Genomic DNA, 6,973 nt, shown 5'->3' on the forward strand with positions numbered 1-6,973 from the left:
GTTTTATGCTGGCTTAATATGCTGAAGTGGCACAAGAAACGCTCCAGTAAGAATCACGGTCATTGTAAGAGCGGGTAAGTGCTGAGCAGAGGGTGAGAAAAGCCAAGACCAGGGAATAGGGAAAAGGCTCAAACCCCACTCCTTTCAGCAGCACTGCACTGTCACATTAACATCCATGCTTGTGAAACCGCAGGCTGAGGACTTGCTATGGAGCAATAACTCATCTGCAGAACCTTTCATAAGTGTAATCCAGTACTCCCAAGCAAGATTCGTATCTTACCCATCAGCTCCCCAAAGCAACATACATATAAAGTAACAATCTACTGAAAGGGGAAATAAAATTAGCTGCACAAATATTTAGATAACCCACGATAAAAGGAGAAGTAGGCAGCAGCTCATAGAAATCATAAGCCACAAGCCTGATAAGATGGACAAAAGGAAATAAATTCTGTGACTGCCATGAGAGCAAGACAGATTTTGATCTTTGGGTGTTTGCTCTCCTGGGTGTTTCTTGTTTTTTCTTGTCTATCAAAACCAAATTGGTTCATTTTTGGATGGACAAAGTAGATGAAAATGAAGAGAGCAAAACTATTTCATAAATATTCTCATCCAGCATAACAGAAGCAGTGGCTTATATGCATGTTTGAAATGAAGGTGAATTAACTGGGCTCACTGTAAACAAAGAAGTTCAGTAAAAAAACAGACATTACCAACTAGAGTAGCTCCTAAATGAGCTAGTCTGAACTGTACATATGCAAGAGCAGATGGACAAGTGCTCTGGACTTACCCCTCTCCACTGACGAGAAGGAGACTAACACAACTGCTCGAGATATGACACTGACATGAAAGGTGCCTTGAGACTACACTTGTGTCTACCTCAAGGGCATCCTGAGAAGGAAAGAAAATCTCAGAGCGGGTACAGACAGCCTTTCAAGCTCATCCTTGCTGAACAGTGATGGAGCCAAACAGCAGCTAATGGGGACAAGGAGCACACCCCATAAAAAGAGCCCTGGAAATGAGTGGAAAGGGTAGGTCTCCCACAGAAGAACAAAGGGGCTGCATGTCTTTCCATGCCAGCAGGCACAGCCTGGAGACAGGAGATGCTGCCATGCCTACTCTATCTCCCGTAATGCTTTGGAAGTGGCATCCTCCTTCACAATCTTCAGATTTGCCAGAAATTGCAAGTGGGGAAAGTTGCTGTTGTTCCTAATGATTAACAGACTATGTCTGTTATAGTTATATAAATGTAACTGGTAATATTCATGTTCTTTCTCATGCAGGAGATGCTCCAGGTAGGCCAACAAGATGCTTGGAGCATCTGCAGCAAGGTGCTCCTGCCATCCTCTCTGGGAAGCACCTGGATCTAAGACAATGTGCTAACAAGTAGGTTTCAGGTGCCTTTGTAAGCTACAGCATGGCCTGTGGTAAGGCCACAGGAAGAGGCTGTCAGCATCCCACAGCACTGCCCATGTTCAGAGCACTGCCTTTTCTTGGCCTCAGCATGGCCACGAAGGGAGGAACTCACAGAGCGAGGGCTTAGTAATCTCACAAGTTTCCAGAAGACTCTCCTGGCGAGAGGGAAGAGGAGCAGGAACATAGGCCACTTGCCAGAGATCGATTTGTCCAATTTAAGGAAATTAATTTAATTGTCTGTGGCAGTAGGAAAGCTTGCAGCTGCTGGCTCCAGGAAGCCTGGACAGTAAGACAACACGGCGCCAACACTGCCAGAATTAAGCAAGTGAGGTGAACACCCAGCAGCCGGGACTCAGGAAGCTTGGTGGCTTCACATCCTTAAAATGACAGGCTTGCACACCCAGCGTTTCATTCTGAACTGTTACATCCCAGGGCAGCAACTCTCTCTAAAATCCAGGCTGGCTGTTAATATTTAGTGTAGCTGGTACAAGAAAGAGTTTAAAAACCCCACCATTCTACAATTAAAACCTCACCCTGAAAAAGCCAGGGGTCTGTCCTGCAAGGGGGAGCCCGAGCAGTCAGCTGGGGTGGTGGGACCATGTCCCAGCCCAGGGAGGTGAGAGGCAGAGAGAATACTAACAACTGTGTAATTACAAAATTATGTTTACTTTTTTTTTCTTTCTTTCCTCAGAAGATAAGAACAGTTGGAGAAGTATATGCTGTGGGGCCTCAGCAAATCTACTGCCAGGATTTGCTGTTTGAGGCTTTCATCCATCCAGTTTTAATCCAAATTAGTAGGAGCTTCAGAAAGGGATTCTGGCAAAGTCACAGCTGGAAAGATTTTCATCACTAATTCTGCCAGGCATATAAAAATACAATTAAAAAAAATAGGAAGGGGGTGGGCTATAACAGCTCTTGGCGCAAACTTGTTACGGTTTGCTTTTAGAGTAAAAACGAGAACCAAAATAAAATCCTTATTTAATTAAGAAATAATCCTTATCTTTGTCTTCCTTGGCATTTTTACATAAGGCTAAAAATGCCATTCTATGATTATTATAGAATTAATTTCTTTGCTTTGTAAAGAGGCAGGGCAGCTGGGGGTGAGCGGGGAGGGCCAGCTCCCCTGGCCCCAGTGGCACAGGGCTGTGCAGATTTTTGGCAGGTCATTCCCTGTAGCAAACAGCAGTAGTTTAACGAGTTCAGCCTGCAGCTTGTCAGTGGAAACACCAGAACGGGGAGGCAGCACAAGCACAGGTTGCAGGTGGTGCCCGGGGCTTGTAGATGTTCACCCAGTGAGCGCGTCCACACTGCCTGGGACCAGCTCCTCAGCAAGGACAGGGCCAGCTCCTGTCCCAAGCTGTGGAGACTAAAACATGACATTTTGCAAATGCCAACTTTGACAAATACTGCTTAAGCAAACCAGTTCTTTTTCTTATGTAATTTAATTTATCCAGGGAATGTTGTGTTCTGGAATGAGGCTCAAGCAAGGGCACACAAGTACTCTCGGCCACATATGCATTTTGAAGAGAGAGTAGGAACTTTACAAAATGCTTCAAAATTGCTATTGGTCTGTTTATTAATGAGACATAAGGTTCCCTCGAGGACAGAAGCCTATGTCCTATGGTGCTGCTTTTGATTCTGGTTATCCTAGTCTCTGCCACAGGTGTTATTGCAATAAACCCATTGCACCTGCCCAGCACTCTTAATCTCAGACCTCAAAGCTTTAAGCCAACTGCCTCAAAACAAACCTGATTTATAAAGACATGAATTGTGACCACAGAGGCATCATTCCACTCATCACGTACATTCACACAAAGAAGACAACCATGAACAACTCAGTGGAGAAGATTGCTTGTATGTAAATGTAAGGAGTTAGTCTGGGGAATTGGACTAGGGAATGAGAGGCTGGAAAGCACTGCCATGGGAAGGGATCTGGGGGTCCTGGTCAAAACAGAGTTGAACATGAGTCAGCAGTGCCCTTGATGGCCAAGTGTGTCCTGGGGTGCATCAGGCACAGCATGCTCAGCCGGGCGAGGGAGGGGATTGTCCCGCTCTGCTCTGAGCTGGGGTGGCCTCACCTTGAATACTGTGTGGTGTTTGGGGTGCCACAATGTAACAAAGACATTATTCTATTAGAGAGTGTCTAAAGGAGGGCCATGAGGAAGGTGAAAGGTCTGGAACAGAAGCCTTATGAGGAGCATCTGAGGTCATTTGGGTCTTTTCAGCCTGGTGACGACTGAAGGGAGACCTCATTGTGGTCTTCAACATGCTTGTGAGGGGAAGAGGAAGGGCAAGACTGATCTCTTCTCTCTGGTGACCACTGACAGGACCCAAAGAAATAGCATGAAGCTGAGGTGGGGGAGCTTTAGGTTGGATATTAGGAAAAGGTTCTTTCCCCAGAGAGTGGCTGGGCTCTGGAACAGGTTTCCCCAAAAGAACCAAGCCTGACAGTTCAAGAAGCATCTGGACAACACTCTCAGGCACATGGTGTGATTTCTTGGGGGTGTTCTGTGCAGGGCCAGGAGGTGCACTCGATGATGCTGATGGGTCCCTTCCAATGCAGCATATTCTGTGATTGTGTAATAGATCCAACTTACTCACAGAATTTTCTCCACATATCTGTGCTTCATGTCTAGCCAAAAATCATAGTATTTAAGGAACCTTGGCTGTTAGTTGTTAAGAACTTCCATAACTAAATTTATTCTGTACTGCAGTTACCCACTTGCATTTCCCCTAGTGCTACATCAGTAGAAGAAAAGATAGAACGATTAGTTTTGCCCCCAAAATACACAGCGTAATTCTCCATGTTTAATGGAAACCTTTCATATTGGTCTCAGGATAAAGCAAAGACAGTCTGGGCTGTCCAATCATGGCACTGAACATCCATCCCTAGACATCAGTCAGAGACACCCCATCTTCTTGGACAGACTCCAGAGAAGGAAATATTGTGATTAACTATGATTATTTTGCCAATGGCATCACCTTATGGAGATGAGACTTTTAGGATTTCTGTATTTGATTATAATTAACTACTTATCCTATTACATATAATAACATGACCTGCTATTTTGCACTTTATTAATGAAATATTTATGAGAATGAATCCATTAAGAACAAATTTTAAAACAGAATTTATATACCAAGTGCCATTTTCATTGGAAAAAAGCTTCAAATAACATTTCCTAATGGAAAGAATTACCATGGTGATACTATGGTGTTTTGAACATGTTTAGATTTTTTTTTTTTATTTTCAACTATTTTATGTAAGGCAACAAAAATTTGGATTAGAATCTCAGATGATCATGAATATATCATGGTACAACATCATCTTTTTCTAGCACCTAAAACCTGAATTTTTTTTAAAAAAATTAACTTTTGGGGAGTTTTAAATGAAGCAAAATACTGATCCAACTTTGTTACTCAAAGTACTCCTTGTCAAGCCTGGCACACTCAGTGGAATCCCCTGTGCCTTGGTTTGCTCTGGGTGTTCAGCAGCCTCTGAAGCACCTCCTGGGCACCTCTCTGAGTGTACAGTCAGTCAATATCCCAAGAGAAGCAGCAAAGACACTGAAATTTCCCTCCCACCAATGGACTTTACCTTTCAGCTGCCCACCTCACTTTTTGCAACCCACAGGAGTTAAAAAAGATCTTTCCTGGCAAATCTGTCTTGAGGTCCAGTGTCCTCAGTGCAGTCAGGCAGAATGTCCATTCTCCAGGACCTTGGGTCTGATGAGGAGCTTTAGCTAACAGAGAGCTTCCATCTCGTTGGAGTGGTGTCCTCCCCACCCACAGGCTCAGAAAAGCTGAAACTGGTGAGAGGCAGCACAAAATGCAAAATACGGTGCACAGAATAACAGCATCCAGGACAGAGAACTATAATGAAAACAGCTGTGAGGACACAAAGATTTTTACAGCCCACTGAGCCAGTAAGAGAACATCAGAGAACTATATTAAAAGGGTAGCACAAGGGCAGAGTAAGATATATTTTGCATTTTTAAATTACGTGATCACCAAAATCAATTACACGAGAGAGTAAGGTTAAAGAAACAAGTTTTTTTTTTTGCAAATATCAAATAAAAAAGAAAGGCAGAGAGGGATACCGGTCTCTTCATTCTCCTGGGTACCACAACTCTATTTTTTTTAGGAAGAAGTTTCCAGACTGAAAAGACAGCCTTGTTCAACTCTGGACCTCAGTTTAAACTGCAAACTAAACTAAATAGCAAAGAAAGTACACAAGAAATTTTTCTTCCCAGGTTCTATGAAGGGGTGGAGAGTCAGAAAAGAGGAACATGGTGGTGGTGGGAGCTAAGCCAGCAGCTGAACCTCCTGCCAACTAACCCCAGAGCTCTTCTTGTCCAAAAGGGAAACCTGCAACCACTGTGTATGATCCCCATCCCTCTTCCCTGCTCTAACTGGACATTTTCTCTGGAAAACCTGTGGCCAGAGGACAGTGCAAAATCAGAGGGTCACTCTGTGATACCCTTCTCTGACTGATGGCCTTGAAGCTGTGGAATTGTCCTGGAGACATTGGAAAAAAACATTATGAAAAAGTCTTAAAAAGCAGAGATAGAAGGAAAGCAAATATTTAGAATTATTAAGGCATCTCCTTTCTATAACATTTCTACATTTAACCAGTATCAAAGCAGCCTGAAGGCCCATGGTTTATCTTCCCAGCACCATTTTTCAGCAATTTTGGACAGGTGAGCCTTGACTAGAACTCACAAACACTTGACTGCCTTCTGGCAGCTGTAGTGCGTATGAACACCTGTGACATTGTCAAGTCACAACACTGAGTGCTTGTCTAATAGAAAGAGACACTGAACTGTTCAGGATTTCCACCACAGCCTTCCAGGCCTCTAGAACAGTCAGAGGGGAAAAAAGGGTCCACCAAAACCAACCATTGAGAGCTACTGTTGGAGAGCCCATGTCCAGTGAGGGGACATTGCCTCTCCACTGGAAGGAACCCAGACATCATCCCATTAACAGACACCAGTTTCTTAGGTGGTTTACAGGGAGAACTGCACTATCATTGAGAAGTTCACTAAGCTGACACATCTACTTGACTCCTCTCAGTGACAAGGAGTCTGAGTTTCCGCAAGTTTGCCTAATAGCTTTAGTAGAAGTGGGAATTTCAGCCAAGACAGCAGGAAGTTCAGCCTTGTGTTCCGACTAAAAAAGCTTTTCTGTATACTTTTACTTGTGTCTCTTTGTTTTAATGAGAAGATCAAGAAGCAGCAGTGCCAACATTGATTGTAGTAGCAGAAACAAAAAAAAAATTGGTTAGAGCTTTTGTCCAGGTCTTGTTTCCATGTGGATTCTCTGATGTTTAATGAGAGTTGAACTTGTATTACAGCCTTTCCCTTGGAAGAGATGGTCTTCTTCACTTCCTCTGCCTATTTCAACAGAAGTGTAGCTCCGTTATCTGTAAGACATCATCAAACCTTGACCTTCTATTAAAAACCGGTCACATCGGCGACTAATTATAGAAAGTATTAGAGAAAGATGGCAGGTAGCGTACACAGCAAACACACAGAAAATCTCTTTCCACTACTTCTCCCCT

The sequence above is a fragment of the Parus major genome, chromosome 3 (genome assembly GCF_001522545.3).
Source record: "Parus major isolate Abel chromosome 3, Parus_major1.1, whole genome shotgun sequence".
Lineage (NCBI taxonomy): Eukaryota > Metazoa > Chordata > Aves > Passeriformes > Paridae > Parus > Parus major.